This window comes from Epinephelus moara, chromosome 3, assembly GCF_006386435.1.
Source record: "Epinephelus moara isolate mb chromosome 3, YSFRI_EMoa_1.0, whole genome shotgun sequence".
Taxonomy (NCBI): Eukaryota; Metazoa; Chordata; class Actinopteri; order Perciformes; family Serranidae; genus Epinephelus; species Epinephelus moara.
In genome coordinates this window covers 27,889,470-27,906,275 of record NC_065508.1, presented here as the reverse complement: position 1 = coordinate 27,906,275, position 16,806 = coordinate 27,889,470, and the positions used below count along the sequence as shown (strand labels likewise).

The 16,806-nt window shown below is 39.5% G+C and overlaps 1 non-coding gene across 1 annotated transcript; it reads right to left on the bottom strand.

Moving 5' to 3' along the window:
* Positions 1-14,391: 14,391 nt before the first annotated feature.
* Positions 14,392-14,586, bottom strand: LOC126388397 (U2 spliceosomal RNA). The gene has a single exon (XR_007569745.1). It is a non-coding gene; the product is annotated as a U2 spliceosomal RNA (small nuclear RNA).
* Positions 14,587-16,806: the final 2,220 nt, after the last annotated feature.

The window sequence follows — 16,806 nt, the reverse complement described above, 5'->3', positions numbered from 1 at the left end:
ACAGCACACTGTTTATAAACCAGTTTACCAGTTTAATTGCAAGAAATGTTTAGTTGTTAAGCCATTTCTCATAAGTATAGACATTCACTCTGCCTGTTGAAGAGATAGAGAGAAGATTAAAGCGTCAAATTGCAGTAAAAGATGCTGTATAAAAGACAGGCTACAACTTTTTTTCCTTGTCCCCCCCTGGAATTATTGTCTAAAATTTTACTGTTTATTGTCCCCCCCCAACTATGAAATGGGATTTTCCCCCCTGACAGCCATGTCTCCATAAAATAATAGTCTTCTTGTTTGTTGGACTCGAATAGTGGCAGCTTGGCAGGTGTCTTGCTTAGGTGACGTGCCATCCACCATCCCTAATTAGCTCATATACTACGTCTTCAGAAAGCTTGATATGAGACATAAGGTGCAAATGTAATGCATTCATGTTTTGCCAAAACGTACAGTGCCAACATTTTCTTCTGGTGACTGGACTGCAGAAAACCATATTAATATTTAGCAATTTCCACAAAGAGCAGGAAATCTCAGCCTCTCTGCTCTCTGTAGGTTGAAACTCTAAAGCAAGCTGCACTTCAGGACAACGCTCCCAACCAACCCTTTTCCTGAAAATGACATTTCTGTGAAAAAAAACAACCAACGTCCTCCAGCCAGTTCCATTCACTGATGAAGGCCATGAGAGGCGAATGAAAGCAGACCTTTGAGGTGAGAGTATGTTTTTGCACATACATTTCCCAAGGTCAAGAATGAACTCCCAATCCTGAATCCAATTAAAAGAAACCTTGCCACAGAAAACCATATTGATATTTCTGACGATGTTAAAAGGTAATTCGGCCTCTCATTCACAAAGGGCAGGAAACATCAGCTTCTCTGCGGGTTGAAACTCTGAAGCAAGCTGCACTTGCAACTCCCATCAAACCTACTTCTCAAAAATGACATTTCTGTACCAAGTGCAACCAACTGACATCTTCTAGCCAGATCTATTCACTAATGAAGGCCGTGAGAGGCGGCTGAAAGTAGACCTTTGACCTGAGATTACTTTGTCCCACATACTGTTCCCAAGGTCAAGAATAAACTCCCATGCTTAGGTTTTTTTTCTGTAATACTTTTGCAGCTGCAAAGGTCTGATTTCCCCACAGAGATCAATAAAGATTCATTTTATTTACACCCTTTGAGAAAATGCTGCTGACGTTTCGAGAAACTGATCTGATTCCAGTGAATACTCTCATCAGTCTGTCAATACTTTATCATGAGGCCATTATTAAGGTAATTCCACAGCTTATATTCCAAACAGGCCAAAAAACAACCTAAAATGATCACCGCACAGTGTTTCGAGCTGAGTGTTGCTTTTCTTTAAGCTTTGTTGCTATGAAGCACAAAGTGGTCTCTGACTGTGCAACAAATTCGCAAAAAGCAATAGTCCTCCACGGACTGTTAGTCAGATCACTCGCCTCCTAATTGCAGTTCTTGGAGTTTGCATCATATGTACATCACTCTTTGAAAATATTTACTTTGGCAGCACTTAAGGATGATGAGCAAAAAGCAAAAGGTTGTTTGTCTCCCAGTTTGAGGTTTTGTACAATAAAATGTAGCAGAATGATTCAGTCAGTTCATCTCCAGTGGATATCAAATGTTTCATATTTCTGGCTTTATTATCTCGGGGCTGCTTGAGCAAATAACCCATTAAAGCAGACATCTTTCAATTTATGTAGAAAAAGTACTGTAAATCTCTTTCTTAAGGTGTTACAATTAGGAACTGTAATTGTGTTGCTACATTAAAACAGATGCAACTGATTGGCTTTTCACTCCAGCCCTCACTTCAATAAAATCAAGGATTTTTCTTTTGATAACCACACTGCTGTTTCTGGTAGTCTAGTGCTTGAACAAAAACTCAACAGGACTTGACTGTGTACAAACGACTGGAGCTGACCGTGGTGCTGAATGCTTCTGAGTTACTATGGATGACTTAAAGGAGTATTTCACCCATAAAGAAGACGGATTGTAAATAGTACTCACCTCTCTATGGTCCCAGAAAATGGTTTTATCAAATGGTGTTAAGGAGAGCAGAGCGCCTGAAATTTCTGATTTTGAGTTGTTGAGTTGAAGACTAACTACACGTCACAGCGACGCAGACCTCCTGGCTGTTTCTGTAAGCTGACACCATTTCCCTCAGTGGAAACGAAGCTTTGATTTACTTTAATTTCACAGATAAGAAACAATAAATTGTGAAGACAATAAAGCCTCCACAAAATAGCATTTTAAGTCTTGTGTGTGATTTATCCGGGCTTCATATGAGCAGAGGAAATCTCAATTCGTCGCTAGGCTAATTTATACAATGTAAAATGCCATAGGCTTGTGCTAATAACGTTAGCATGTTGTATTTGTTTGGAAAACGTGTTTAGTATAAGACAGTTGTTTTGTCAGTGAACCTTGTGAGTTGTAATGGAGCCGAATTTTGTAACGTTACCTTTGTTAAATGTTGCTGTTGTCCCTGGTTTTATATGAGAAGAGGAAGTTCACTAGCTGCTAGGCTAATTTATACAATGTAAAATGCCACAGGCTTGTGCTACTAATGTTAGCATGTTGTATTTGTGGGGAAAATGTGTCCAGATAAAGACAAGTGTTTGTCTGTGAATGCTGTGAGTTTAGTGAAGCTGATTTGTGTACTTGTGTTTGAAATTGTCTCTATTATGCCATGTTTAATGTGTGTTTAATATGTGTTTAAAATCAACCAAACTCTACAGCACTTCACACAAACCTCCACCACCGACTAGTGATTTGGAGGTGTAACTCACACAGACACACCACCACACATGTATAAATGCTCACAACAGTATAGGCTACGTCGGCGTAGGGTCTGATCTTCTGTCTCCTGCTGAAAAGTAATGAATTTACAGCCTCTGGCTTTTGTCTCTGGCTTCTGTTTGATATCAAGTGTCAACCAATAATGTTGCACACTTTTGATCCATCTTCAGTGCAGTAAGCTTGTTTACTATATTTTACGTGAATGCTGCTGTCACACCGAACATCCCGCTGAGCCTGTTCAAACTTTATAAGGAAAAACAACGAATCATGAAATAGCTGTCTTAAACAGCCAAGTCTGATTTGACTGACATAATTCTGTGTTGGGTACAGCCCCAATTAATACAATCATGCAATTTCTATTGTTTTGGGGTGAACTGGATTCTGGGCATCCTTTGATTTTTCAAAGTTTTAAAATATCATCACTAAAAATCACTAATTAAAATGCATCTCATTTGTTTGATCCATGCACAAACAGAAACGGAAAGGCACCAGTTTGTTGTCTTATTCATCATTCACGCACTTTTATGCAGCGTGTCCACATTGGTATCAAACCTGGCAACCTCACTGTGACGACAACGCTATGCGATGCTAGAAACAGTCACTGAGAGACAAACTTCCTGGATTCACACTATATTCTCACACCAATGTATACACAGTCATGTACAACACATGTATACATATACACATGCACACAGCATGTTTTATCTGTCACTTCCTGTTTATTCCTTCCTCTTTCTGATGTATCTAAAACAAACCAATGAAGACAGTGTTTCTGTAAGTCCACCTTCTATTCCTTTACCTGCTACTACTTGAAATTCTAAACACTATATATTAACACACTTTCCCTGTTTTGGTTACATTCAACTGTGAAATGCAAAAGCACAGACACCGTATATACGACAGATACCTCTGGCAATCCTGCAGTAATTGACCAGTCCACCATCAGTGGAATGTAAGCAAAGGAAAATGCCTCAAGGCAACAATACATTGTATCAAATGTTGGGATTTTCTTCTTGCTTCCCTGCAATATGAAATCTTTCAAGTGCAAATTAGACAGTTAAAATATTTTGAATGGTTAGAGATATCTGTGCTTGCAAGAAGAAAAGGTGTCACCACTACTACATAATGATCAAGAACAACTTATATCCATGTTGATAAAAAAGAAAACTTCGAAAGATGAAGGCCGTGCAAGGATTTCCTTTAAGACGTGAAACTTGTATGCTTCTTTTGGTTTGGCAAATTTATCTTCCTGTTAAGTGGTAATGCAGTTGTCAGCGCAGACTTTAAAGGTCGGCACTGATTTAAGAGCCTTAATAAAATGACTTTCATTCAAGCAGACATTATGATCTGAACCTGTTCAGGTATGATTCAAGTTTCTACTGGTTGCTGTTCCAAAATCCCTGCCACACTGAAAACAACACAAAGGCTTGTTTTGGGTAAAAGAAGGCAGATTTGTGACGAATGTGTAAAGCTAGAATTATGGCTTTGTGGTTGAATGCCTCCGTGCACCAGTCAAGTTGGACTTTAAGTTTACATGCATGTCTGTGAAAACATGAATGCCTCACAAACACCTTCCTGCCAGCAGCACAGAAGATCTATACAATCAGTTTCAAGGTGGACACCTAAGATTAGAGTCACCAATTCAGTATCTAACCAAATGTCTCCTCTTCTGGTCCTGAGATATGATGCTGAATAATGGCCAGAAAAGTATTTTTGTTTTTGCTCATGTCACTGTAAAGTTGACCTTTGACCTTTTGGATATAAAATGTCATCACTCGTTATCCTAAATTTTGTCATAGTTAGCATATGATTTACTGAGTTATGGCTAAAAACATGTTTTGTGGGCTAACAGTGACCTTGACCTTAGACATTTGCTCCTGAAATTCTAATCACTTCATTTGTGAGTCCACATGGACATTTGTGCCAAATTTGGAAGAATTTCCACAAGGCATTCTTGAGATATTGCATTCCCAAAATATGATGGATGCAAGGTCAAAGTGGCCTTGACCTCTGACCTTTTATCAACAAAATCTAATCAGTTTATCCTTGAGTCCATGTGAATATTTGTGCCAAATTTAAAGAAATTCCTGAAAGGCGTTCTTGATATATTGCGCTCACGAAATAAGACGGATGCAAGATCAAAGTGACATTGACCTTTGACCACCAAAATCTAATCAGTTCATTCTTAAGTCCATGTAAACGTTTGTGCCAAATTTGGAGAAATTCCCCTACAATGTTGATGAAATATCATGTTCGCAAAAAGAGATGGACACAAGGTCACAGTGACCTTGACCTCTGATCTTCAACCACCAAATTGTAATAAATTAATCTCTGACTCAAAGTGTATTGTGGTGCCAAATTTTAAGAAATTCCCATACGGCGTTCTTGAAATATCACGTTCACAAAATAAGATGGATGCAAGGACACAGTAACCTTGACCTCTGACCTTTGACCACCAAATTTTAATAAATTCATCTTTGACTCAAAGTGGATGTTTGTGCCAAACAGAAATTCCCTTACGGTGTTCTTAAGATATCCTCTTCACAAGAATGAGATAGATGAGGTCACAGTGACTTTGACCTTTGACCTGTGACCAACAGAAAGTAATCAGTTCAGTGTTGAGTCGAAGTGGACATTTGTGCCAAATTTAAAGAAATCCCATCAGGGTGTTCTTGAGATATCACGTTCACAACATTAGGATGGACAGACAGACTGTAACGAGCTAAAAAATCCCTCTCTTCCATCCTGTGCCGCCGTCTCATGTGGCGTCGCCTGTTACCCCCGGCAACCCATGGCCTTAAAAGATGGCGTCACACGGTGTCTCAGGGGGAAAAAGGGTACAAGTCTACTCTAGCTGACAGAGAAGTATCTCTTCTGTTTAGTCCGCACCCTGCGGCAGCTGAGACAAAAAGTTTAGGTAGCTAGTCCCTCATTTTTCCTCTGCCACTACGGACGAAACGGATAACGCATACCGAAACAATCATCTGCTGATTCCTTACCCCGGTTGTCCCTTCTCCACTTCATTCATTCATGCATTCATTCACCCCCCTCTAAGGATGACGTGGCATTAGGCTTCAGACTGGTGAGCAGTGAAACATAAAAAATCCCTCCTCTACCATTCCCAAACGACTGTTTTTTTCTTCTTCTTTGAATATCAAGAGTGACTCTTTTTGTTTGTTTTTTTTATGCCCTGAAAAGAAAAAGACTATACTGACTGATTTCGTTTAATATCACTCTTCCTTGGTTCTGGACTTTTGATTGGTGAATGGACATTGGTGTATTGTCTTTCTATTTTGTGTTCTTGTGAAAATATAAGTGGAAAAAAGAGAGAAATGGTGTTTGGTTGATCAATTTTATTTATTTGAGGTTGTATAAGTGTGTATATTTGTGCATCCTTTGTGTTGGTTTTTTGTTACCTTGAGTCGACTAACTTTGAAATTGTCAGGTTACACCTGACTGGCACCCCAGAAAAAAAAAAAAAGGTGATATAAAATAAAATAGTCACTCAATAAAACCGTCACAAGACAGATGGACAACTCTCAGGCCACAGCTAATATCAGTATGGAGCCATAACCAGTGTTTCATGTGCACTTAAATCACATTGAGACAACACAGAGTCTATTTTTATCATACATACACTGACACCTTTCCGAAGCATACAGTGTGTTTATCTCACATGCATTAAACCCGGTGCACTAATGGATGTGAGGTAAACCCCTCAACCATCAACCACAAATTTTCAAATATCCATCACTGCAGTCTCTCTCCAGCGTCATATATATCTCAAAGCTCCTGCTCCATTATCCAACTTAGAGTGGTGCAGTTTGTCGGGCACGAGACTACATCATATAGATGAGACATCAGTGTGATGTATGTCAGGTGTTTGCATCAGTCCCACCGGCTGTTAAATCACTTTTAAATTTAGTTCATTGTTTTTTTTTTCTTCCTTCCAGCAGCGATATGGTCTGTGCCGTTTTTATGGTAGGGCTCGTTCTCAGCGTGACACATCGAGAGATGTTTAGTTCACACACAGAGCAGTGTTAGCGGTGCTACTGTGAACCATGTATTAAACTACTACTTTGGATTTTTCAGAGGTTCTGGGAAAGATCTCAGTGTTTTTCTTCAATTATCATGGGCTAAATATCAAGGGTGCGGGGAGGTGGTTTCTGTTGGTGCTGCAGCACCCCCTATTGACAAGGGGTGAACCAACACCTGGCTATTTTACCATAACTCACGGGCTATCGAAACATTTTTTTAAAACTTTAATAAGAGCCTATGATAAGAGGACTGTAAGACAATATTTGGCAAAAAAGATGTTTACAATGTGCAAATTTAATTAACTCGCTCCTGATCTGATCTGACATGACAATCTCATCAGGTCGGGTCAAAGTGCAAGGGCTGGGGTCAGCTCATCGGGCAGTTTTGGAGCTGCTTTTTAAACCAATAAAATGTCCGTAATTTCCACTGCTGGGGCTTATCAGTTGGGATGGAGTTTTATGGCAGCTAATGATGGAGTGGCAGAGTTACCCAGTCAACTCGAGTGGCTTCAGCAAACAGACAATCGGATGTCTGCCACTATTCCAAAGGAAATATTAGAGTTTTTTGGCATAAGCAGTCTAGAGGGGAAATAGTCAAGAAAGTGCACATTCTTTTGACTAATGGAAAGACCGATGTAGGTACATCCAAGCACTTTCCCTAAGCGGTCACTCCTCAACCCACGTGCCACAATAGGCTAAATGTTTGAATTGTAGGTTTCTGCAAACCACAGATAACATTTGTACGTGACGGATATCTTGAAACTTTGCGTTTAAACATCGTTGTGGTTAACGTGTGGTTATGCTTACTTGGTTCCGAACAGATCATGTCTTAACTTAAAATACCTGCTTTTGCCGGCACAATCACAGCTAGAAATATCACCATCATCTCACTAAAAACAACCAATTTTGTTGTTTCTTGGTATCAAACAGCGGTCTGCAACTGGCAGCCATCTTGCCTTAGCACATATACATATGCAAGCACACTACTGCACAGCACCCCTTGGTGAAAATACGGTCCCTCGCACAAGCTAAACATGCAACATGGACACAACTGAAAACAAGCTAGCAGAGGCTGACAAGGAAAACAAGGGACAAAGTCAAAAGCACAAAGGAGCCAGTGGGCACCACCTTGCATTGGAGGCTCGTGACCTCACACTGTTTCAATATTAAGATTTTTTTTTTTTTTCAGTTTCAGTATTTTTAAAACAACACTTAAAACATGGCTCACAACAAACCAATCGTGTGATCACTGATCTAAAACAGGACTATATAATGCACATTTTGTATGACATTTTAAACGTGATGTACTATTGGTTGTACTGTATTGTCTTATATTAATTTCCTGCCCAGAGGCCATGCTCCTGGGCTCGTCATTTAATGCACGTGTACAGGTCCTGTTTGTGCACGTGTGTGTATTTCAGGCCTGGGTGTATGTCACAGAGTGAAAAAATTGACTTGGGGATCAATAAAGTATGTTTTCTTATTATTATTATTACGATTATGAATAGTCTTCGGTGATTGTGATGAATACAAATACATAACTTTATCGATTGAAAGTACAAACATATGAGCATCACAATTAGGACTGCGACTAACAATTATTTCCACTGTCGATTCATCTGTCAATTATTTTCTTGAATAATAGATCAGTTGTTTGTCTATAAAATGTCAGTAAATTGTGAAAAATGTTGCCCAGTGTTTAACAAAGCCCAAAATGATGTCATCAAGTGTCTCCTTTTATCCACAATCCAAATATATTCAGTTTCCTGACATAAAGAAGATAATTTAAAAAAAAAAACATACAAGAATATATCACATAAAAGAAGCTGAAATCTTTTTTAAAAATATATATTATTATTATTATAATTAATTATTAAAATGATACAATTATTATTAATGATTAATTACTAAAAATCATAAAAATTAATTAAAAAATAGTGATTATTTATTTATCTATTTATTTATTTGACAACTAAACCATTGATCACTGCAGGCCTAATCAAATATAATTAAACAAAAGTAAAAGTATGACACATTTCAGAATCATATATATTTTATTTTATTATTATTAGTCGTAGTAGTAGTAGTACTACTACTAGCAGTAGTAGTAGTAACTTTTTAATTATTTTCAACACAACATGCAGTTATACATCAACCAATAACTACTGTCAGTATCATCATCAACACATCAGGGCAATTAAGGAAGGTAAATAAACATTTTTGTTAATCTGGATTATAATTATTGATTAATTAATGTGTTTATTACTCCAATGTTGCAGCTGGTAAATGTGGGGCATATTTTTTACTGCATACTGTATACACCTCTGGGATAATTAGTCTTATCTTAATTAAACATCACAAGTTATTTGTTGATAATACTTTGTATTATTGATCTAAATCTACAAAGTAGCTCATGACTAAACTAACTGTATATGTTGTGGAGTAAAAAGCTGAATATTTGCCGAGTAGAAGTATAAAGTAGCAGAATATGAAAATACTCAGGTTAAGTACAAGTACCTTAATGTACCTGAGTAGTGGAAGGTGACTCAGCGCATTTACTCAAGCACTGTACTCCTCTGTTGTTGAGTGTTTACAAATGTTTTTAAAAAATATTACATTTCTTTTGCAAACTGAGAGTGAGGTTCATTTTAAGCTCTGTTTGATAGCATTGAGGTTTTGAACAGTTCATGCACTGAGCGTGCACGGCAGACTGAGTGTGTAATGGCTCTAAATGGCTCAGTATGTTAAAACTAGACTTCAGGAGGGGCTCCTCTAACACTGCTGCTGCTCTCCCTCACACCCTGCTCCCAGTGGACCAGGGTCTAAGTCTGACCGACTTTATGAATGAGGTGTGTGTGTGTGTGTGTGTGTGTGTGTGTGTGTGTGTGTGTGTGTGTGTGTGTGTGTGTGTGAGATGGATCCCTGCCATAACTCTGGAGTTGAACAGATGGGCAGCCTGCAGTAGGTTTTTCCTGCTCGCACCAGGGGTGACGGAGAGTGTTGTTCAACCGCTGTTAGGGAATCCCGAACACACACACAGGGTGTCGTTCCCTGTGTCCATGCGTGTGCACCTCCTAAGGTGTGTGTGTGTGTGTGTGTGTGAGAGAGAATGTGTGTGTTTGTGTGAGTGTCTGTACAAAAAAAATGAAGTTTGCAGCTCAACAGGATTCATCCACCCTCCTTTCAGTGAACTTGAGAATTCAATTTCCAGCTCTTGACACCCAGTTTTTCTCAGCTGGTTTGAGACATATAAAAATGCTTTTGACAATTTCCAGGACTGAAGAGTGAAAAAATAAAACAGAGAGGGCCAAAGAAAAGATTTGTTAAAGAAAAAAAGGGGCTCTCGTCTCCATTGTGAAGAATCCTTTCAACAAAACCATCTGTCAAGCCAGTGAAGAGTCTGAATGGAACTGCAGGCACTTTATACGTGTAATAAAACACTCAGTCAGTATTAGATCTTCAGTAAGGAAAAAGCACAGTGACAAGAGGATGTAATCACAATGTTTTATGTCATCAAGAGGAGCTGTGGCCCTTGAAAAGTCACTGAAAGTCAATTTAATGAGGCTGAAATTAACAGTTTGGACTTAACACCAGATATTTATTAAAATATGTACGTCGAGTCAGTAACATCTCCTTCTGATGTCATAGATATGATCCTGTTTGATGCCACTTATGTCTTGTTTCTATTCATCTAAATTAGTTTGAACAGATTGAGTGTCCCACACTGTGTGACAGAAATTTGTACCATTACAAGCTCATGGAATTCTTACTGTATAAGGGTTAAAATTTACACTCACTGGCCACTTTATTACCTTGCTAGTACCAGGTTGGACCCCCTATTTAATTCATGGTGTCATAGATTCAACAAGGTGCTGGAAACATTCCTCAGAGATTCTGGTCCATATTGACATGATGACATCACACAGTTGCTGCAGATCTGTCGGCTGCACATCCATGATGAGAATCTCCCGTTCCACCACATCCCAAAGGTGCTCTATTGGACTGAGATCTGGTGACTGCGGAGGCCTTTGGAGTACAGTGAACTCATGTTCAAGAAACCAGTTTGAGATGATCTGAGCTTTGTGACATGGTGCGTTATCCTGCTGGAAGTAGCCATCAGAAGATGGGTACACTGTGGTCATAAAGGGATGGACACGGTCAGCAACAATACTCAGGTAGGCTGTGTAGTTTAAACCATGCTCAGTTGGTACTAAGAAAATCTCCCCCACACCATTACACCACCAGCAGCAGCCTGAACCGTTGATACAAGGCAGGATGGATCCATGCTTCCATCTGAATGTGGTTTTTCCAATCTTCTATTGTCCAGTTTTGGTGAGCCTGTGTGAACTGTAGCCTCAGTTTCCTGTTGTTAGCTGACAGGAGTGGCACCTGGTGTGGTCTTCTGCTGCTGTAGCCCATCTGCTTCAAGGTTGGACGTGTTGTTGGTTCAGAGATGGTCTTCTGCAGACCTTGGTTGTAACCAGTGGTTATTTGACTTCCTGTTGCCTTTCTATCATCTTGAACCAGTCTGGCCATTCTCCTCTGACCTCTGGCATCAACAAGGCATTTTGGCTCACTGGATATTTTCTCTTTTTCAGACCATCCTCTGTAAACCCTAGAGATGGTTGTGTGTGTGTGAAAATCCCAGTAAATACTCAGACCAGCCTGTCTGGCACCAACAACCAACAAAACCAACAGAAGGTGGAGGAAGCACAGATCTTTCAGTGGTAATAACTTTGTATGGTCGTCTATTGACGAGCTGCAGCGCAACGCATCCAGTGTGTGTTAGGGGTGGCACTTGACATACATCACATGGTGTGCAGCACTGGTGTGTTTTCAGATTTAGATTTGACAAACATGTACGTTCAGTCGTACTTCCATAATTAAGGTGATATTTCGAGATTAAATGGAAGTAAAAAAAATATTAGCTCTCTGAGCTCCTGTAGAAATATATATGTATATCTTCTGACTGACTGACAGGAAACCACAGAGGAAGGCTGTCCATCTCCAACAGCAGCAGACTGACACACCACCTGCTTCAGCTGAGCACATCGTGATGAATTAGTTACAGCAGCACATTTAGTCGTCTTTTTATAACCAGATACAGAACATGGAGCAAGTGCAGGAGCAGAGTTATCTAACAAAACCCAAATTATTTTTCCCCCAGCACTGAGTTTGTTGTTGGAGAGTCAGCTTTGGTGAATGTCTGATAACACCTTCCTGCAGAGAAGTTTCAGCGTGCACAACAGACTTTGAGATGTTTTTTCTCCTTAATATTGATGTTTTTTAGACAATGCTATCCATGGAGGCACCTGTTCTTCCTTAAGTTTCTAAGTTAACATGGATGTTGTAAGTACTTTTACTTGTTGTAATGACACCAGTTGCATGATTTTCTCCCGCATGTATTTTGCTTGCTGAAATCACGATTTGTTTTGGCACTGGAGTCTTCAAATTAAAAATCATAAAAGCACCACTTGAACTGAAAAACTCGATAACAGTAGCACAAAACAAGTCACTATGAGGAGCTCTTAATGAACTGCTATGCTTTTTGTGTTACGTTTTGTTTTGTCATATTTCCAGCACAGATAAAATGATCCCTTATGGGAATATTACTAGACTTGTCTATTTCTGTCATGTGTTCATGCATAGTTTCACCAGAATGTATCTTGTATTTTGGTATTGCTATTGAATAACACACTCCTGGGCATGTGAAATTTGTCGAAGTGTTTCTTATTTATATAATTTATTTTTTGCCAGCACGCCCAACCAGGATTACAAAACATTTTCCCTTGAAATATCTGTCATGTTTGTGTGAATCGTAAAAGAGAGAACTCAAATAAGAGGCTGCCAATCTGGTGCATCTGAGTGCAATCATAAAGACATAAACAAGGAGACTTGGATTTGGTTCATGCTACCTGGAGACACTGGGATGACAATGGTAGACCTCTAAAACTCAAAGAAAAGTTCACCCACAAAGAATATAAATTATATAAAGCACTGACCTCTCTCGGCTCGCTGTGGTCCCAGATTAAGTTTTCTATCAAATGGTGTTAAAGAGAGCAGAGAGCTTGAAAAATTGAAGCATATCAGTACAAACAGACGTCACCAGAGGCCAAACAACAGGAAGCAAAAAAGTTTTAAAAACATCCAGAAAAAAAATTCTGAAAATTTTTCTGCAGCATTATCCAAGTGTCTCGTATCCATTCTTGGGCTCATGGAAATCCAAACACAACTATTCTCACTAACCTTTTGCTAAACAAAGCATTTTCATACACGTCTGTCATGGTGAATTAATTTCCCCTGTGGTAATTAAGGGTGGCTCAACAGCATAATATGTGCTATTACTGCCATTTTTTGTTGTTTTTGCAAATTTATTTTTCCTGATTTTAGTGCTTTGAAAATATGTTTAATTGTTGGGCTATTATCATGTATATTGGCAAATGGCACAGTTTTAAAATAAATTAAATACTTGTTCATTGTTAAATGCAGAACATAGAATAGAGCAATAAAGACTGGGGCATTTTTCTTTTCAGGTGAGGCACTTTGGTTGCGTCTGGTTGCTATGATGCACAATATTTGTGGAAGTAAAAATGTCAGCACAAGGTAGAGTACTTGCTCTGGATGAAGGCTGATGCACGTAAGGAGCAGACCTGCCAACCTTGAAGAAATGAGTACCACCTTACCCGACACTCGCAACCGTTTACCGGACTGAACACACGGTAACTGAGCTGACGGTGAGGAGCTAATAGGAGCTAACTGCTAACAGACAGAAGCTAACTGCTAAGAGACTGTAGCTAACTTTTTACAGACAGAAGCTAACTGCTGTATATGCAGCGCTCTAATTTGTCGAAATCTTTTCGTTCCACTCGTACTCGTTGAGAGTGACAACTTGCATAGATCAATAGACTGAAACCGGCGAAATGCGAGATTGAACGATATGCGTACTTTTAGAGCATCAAATTGTACCAGCGTACTTTGATGTCAAAATGTGTGCCTGGTGCGCAAAATGCATACAGGTTGGCAGGTCTGTGTGGGTTCACTTTAACTTTCTCCTCCATTGCTGTTGCTCTGAAATGTGACAGTTGGTCTTAATGGTCTTTGTTACACCCTCCCCCCACTCTGATTGGGCGGTTGGGTAAAATGAGACAGCAACAAGCGACAGTGAATATTTTTCAACTGTCAGCAACCAGAAAGAAATGGCAAAAATGCAACGCTCAGTGCAGAACAGATGCTCACCGCTTCATCACGCTGCTGGCATTTGTAGCAGAGTGTAATATGCGGTGCTCCCAGCTGACTTTTTCATTCAACCAAGTTATTTGAGAACACTACAAACCACATTTCACTCTTTTAAGATATTTTTTGACAGGTAAGCATGAAGGGGGGAGAGAGGGGGGGGGTGACATGCAGCAAAGGGCCACAAGCTGGATTCGAACCCGGGCCGCTGCGGCAACAGCCTTGTACATGGGGCACCTGCTCTACCACTAAGCCACCGACGCCCCAAACCACATTCCACTCTTGAACAAAAATGTCAACCTCATGGAAGCACTACAGGAAAAAGTCAGGGGATCTCCAGAGTCATCTGGGTTTATCCTCCTGGGGCTGTGAATGTATGTACAAAATTTCACAACAATCATCCAACAGTTGCTGAAGTATTTCAGTGTGGACCAGAGTGGTGGAACAATCAACGACATTTCTCTATAGAGCTAAAATACTACACTTGATCTTAGCCAAAAGGCCGAGAAGCGATTCTATAGAGCTAAAATGACATGCCGACCAGAAGCTAGCTTGGGTAAGTAATGCTTTTGTGCATCCAATGCCAGATGTAGGAACTACACAAACACACACCCCTCCACTACAAATAAACTGTTAACCCTTTGGGGAAAAAACAGCACTATAAAAAAGGTGCCTCCCTCCCAGCATTTCACGCTGCTGGACAGCTTTACGGTCCAATCAGGAGGAGAGAGCTGTTCTACTGGTGACAACAGATGGCGGAGGGAGTAAATGAAAGGCTGATTCAAAAATGACTCCCAGCTTGTAATCCACACGAGTCGAGCCAAAGACACAGGGACTAAGAGGGAGGTCAAGAAGCAACAAGAAATATAATCCTGAAATTCATAAAGTGCTACATGAGCCATCCCTTGTAGCTGACGACGTACAACAGCAGTAGTGATCACTCACTGCATAAAATTCAATTTCCACGAGAGGAAACTTCATTAAAAATTTATCCATTCCACCACTTTGAGGCATTTCTGATTGCTTTGACCACATTTACTGAAGATTTGTGTCTTGGGATGAATTAATAAAAAAAACTACAATGTTGACTGATTATGAATTTATTCCTGTGGCATTCTTTCATTAGGCTGACACAAACGAAGTGCCACCAAACTTCTCTTTATCCTCACTGTCAAGAGAGCTTTGCTCCACATACATTTGTTTTTGTTTTTATTTAGAAATTAATTTGTCTACTGACCTTTTCTGTTAATTATTCCAGCGTGAATCAAAATTATAAAACAACAAAACATTTAAAAAGGCCCAAAGGGATAAATACTTGTTACTTGTTGCAGTAAACTTCAGAGTTTATATTCTTCTCAGAAGATTTTCAAATTGTACCTTTCCTCACTAAATACACATCAGTGAAATTCCATTTGAATGGATGTAACTTAATGTAGAGGTTTAATATTGTCATACAGGTATCTCAAGGTAGCAGGAAGCAGACATCAGAACCCATACTCAAAAAACTAAGACTCCCTCCTCTGAGTTTAGTTAAAGACTAAAATCACTCCTACTGCTGAGTAAGACTTTAATGAAGCTTCCTACACTTAAAGGGGCTCTACGCGCATTTCAAAGTTTTCTAGACATAGTTGTCAACATGGAGGTGGCTGAGCTGGCAGCAAGCAGCTAATGGTGCTAACTCCATAAACAGCGATAACCGCCGTATGAGCGCAGTGCAAAGCAGCTGCAATGAGCTCGCCAGTAGGCTACACACGCTGTGAACCCCAACCCATCCATGGCACAAATTTAATGTTAAGTCTACACAAGTGTCCTGGATTTTCAAAATGACATAAAAACTTTATGTTCACTTGACACAAAAACTCATCCCTTGTGAGCTTGACATAATTTTTTTTAAGTTAAAGCAACACTTACCTTTCTGGAAATTTTACGCTTTTCTTTGTTTAGGTTAAAATGCTATGTTTAGGTTAAAATGCTATCAATAAGCTGATGGCACACTAAAATGTAAGTGAATTCCACCAGAGACAAAAACTCAAAACTGTACCATTCTCATATGGTTCTAAGAAAAATCCGACCAATCACTGCATTTCGGACGTTATATGTTATATATGACAACACAGCCTCCAGTTCCTAATGGCTAACGTTAGCCTACTGTAGTGTAGCCTCTGAAACATTAACGTTATCTTCCTTGTGCGTTTCCACTTACTAGTAACATAACGCTACTATCTAACGTTAGCACTGTAACCTTATTCTAAAACTCATCAGTCATCACTGACTCCGGTTGAGTTTTAAAACTCTAGGGTTGCGTTTGACTGTCTTGGTTGTAACGTTACACTCGCTCTCCTCTTCCGTGTATCTAACATTACCTTGCCAACANAGTGCTGTGTGAAATGTGTGGATGTTCAAATTTTTTCTAAGTGCTGTGTGAAATGCAAGAAAGGTAAGAGTAGCTTTAAGTCAACAATTTTTGAGTTTTTAGTTAATTTGACTAAAATGTATAAAGCCGATTTCGCCTAATTACTTTAAGGCCAATAAACAACGCTATCACTGTGCACTCAATATACCCAGACGACATTTGCATATGTGGGTTTTAAATGGGCTGAAAAATGGGCACTATATTGGATTGTCCACGGTTTCCATATTGCCCACATGGGTGGGTTTGCCCAAGTGGCCCCACAGTGGGTATGGGCCAAAAATGGGCATCTCATCTCGCTAAACCCACCCATGTTGGCAATTG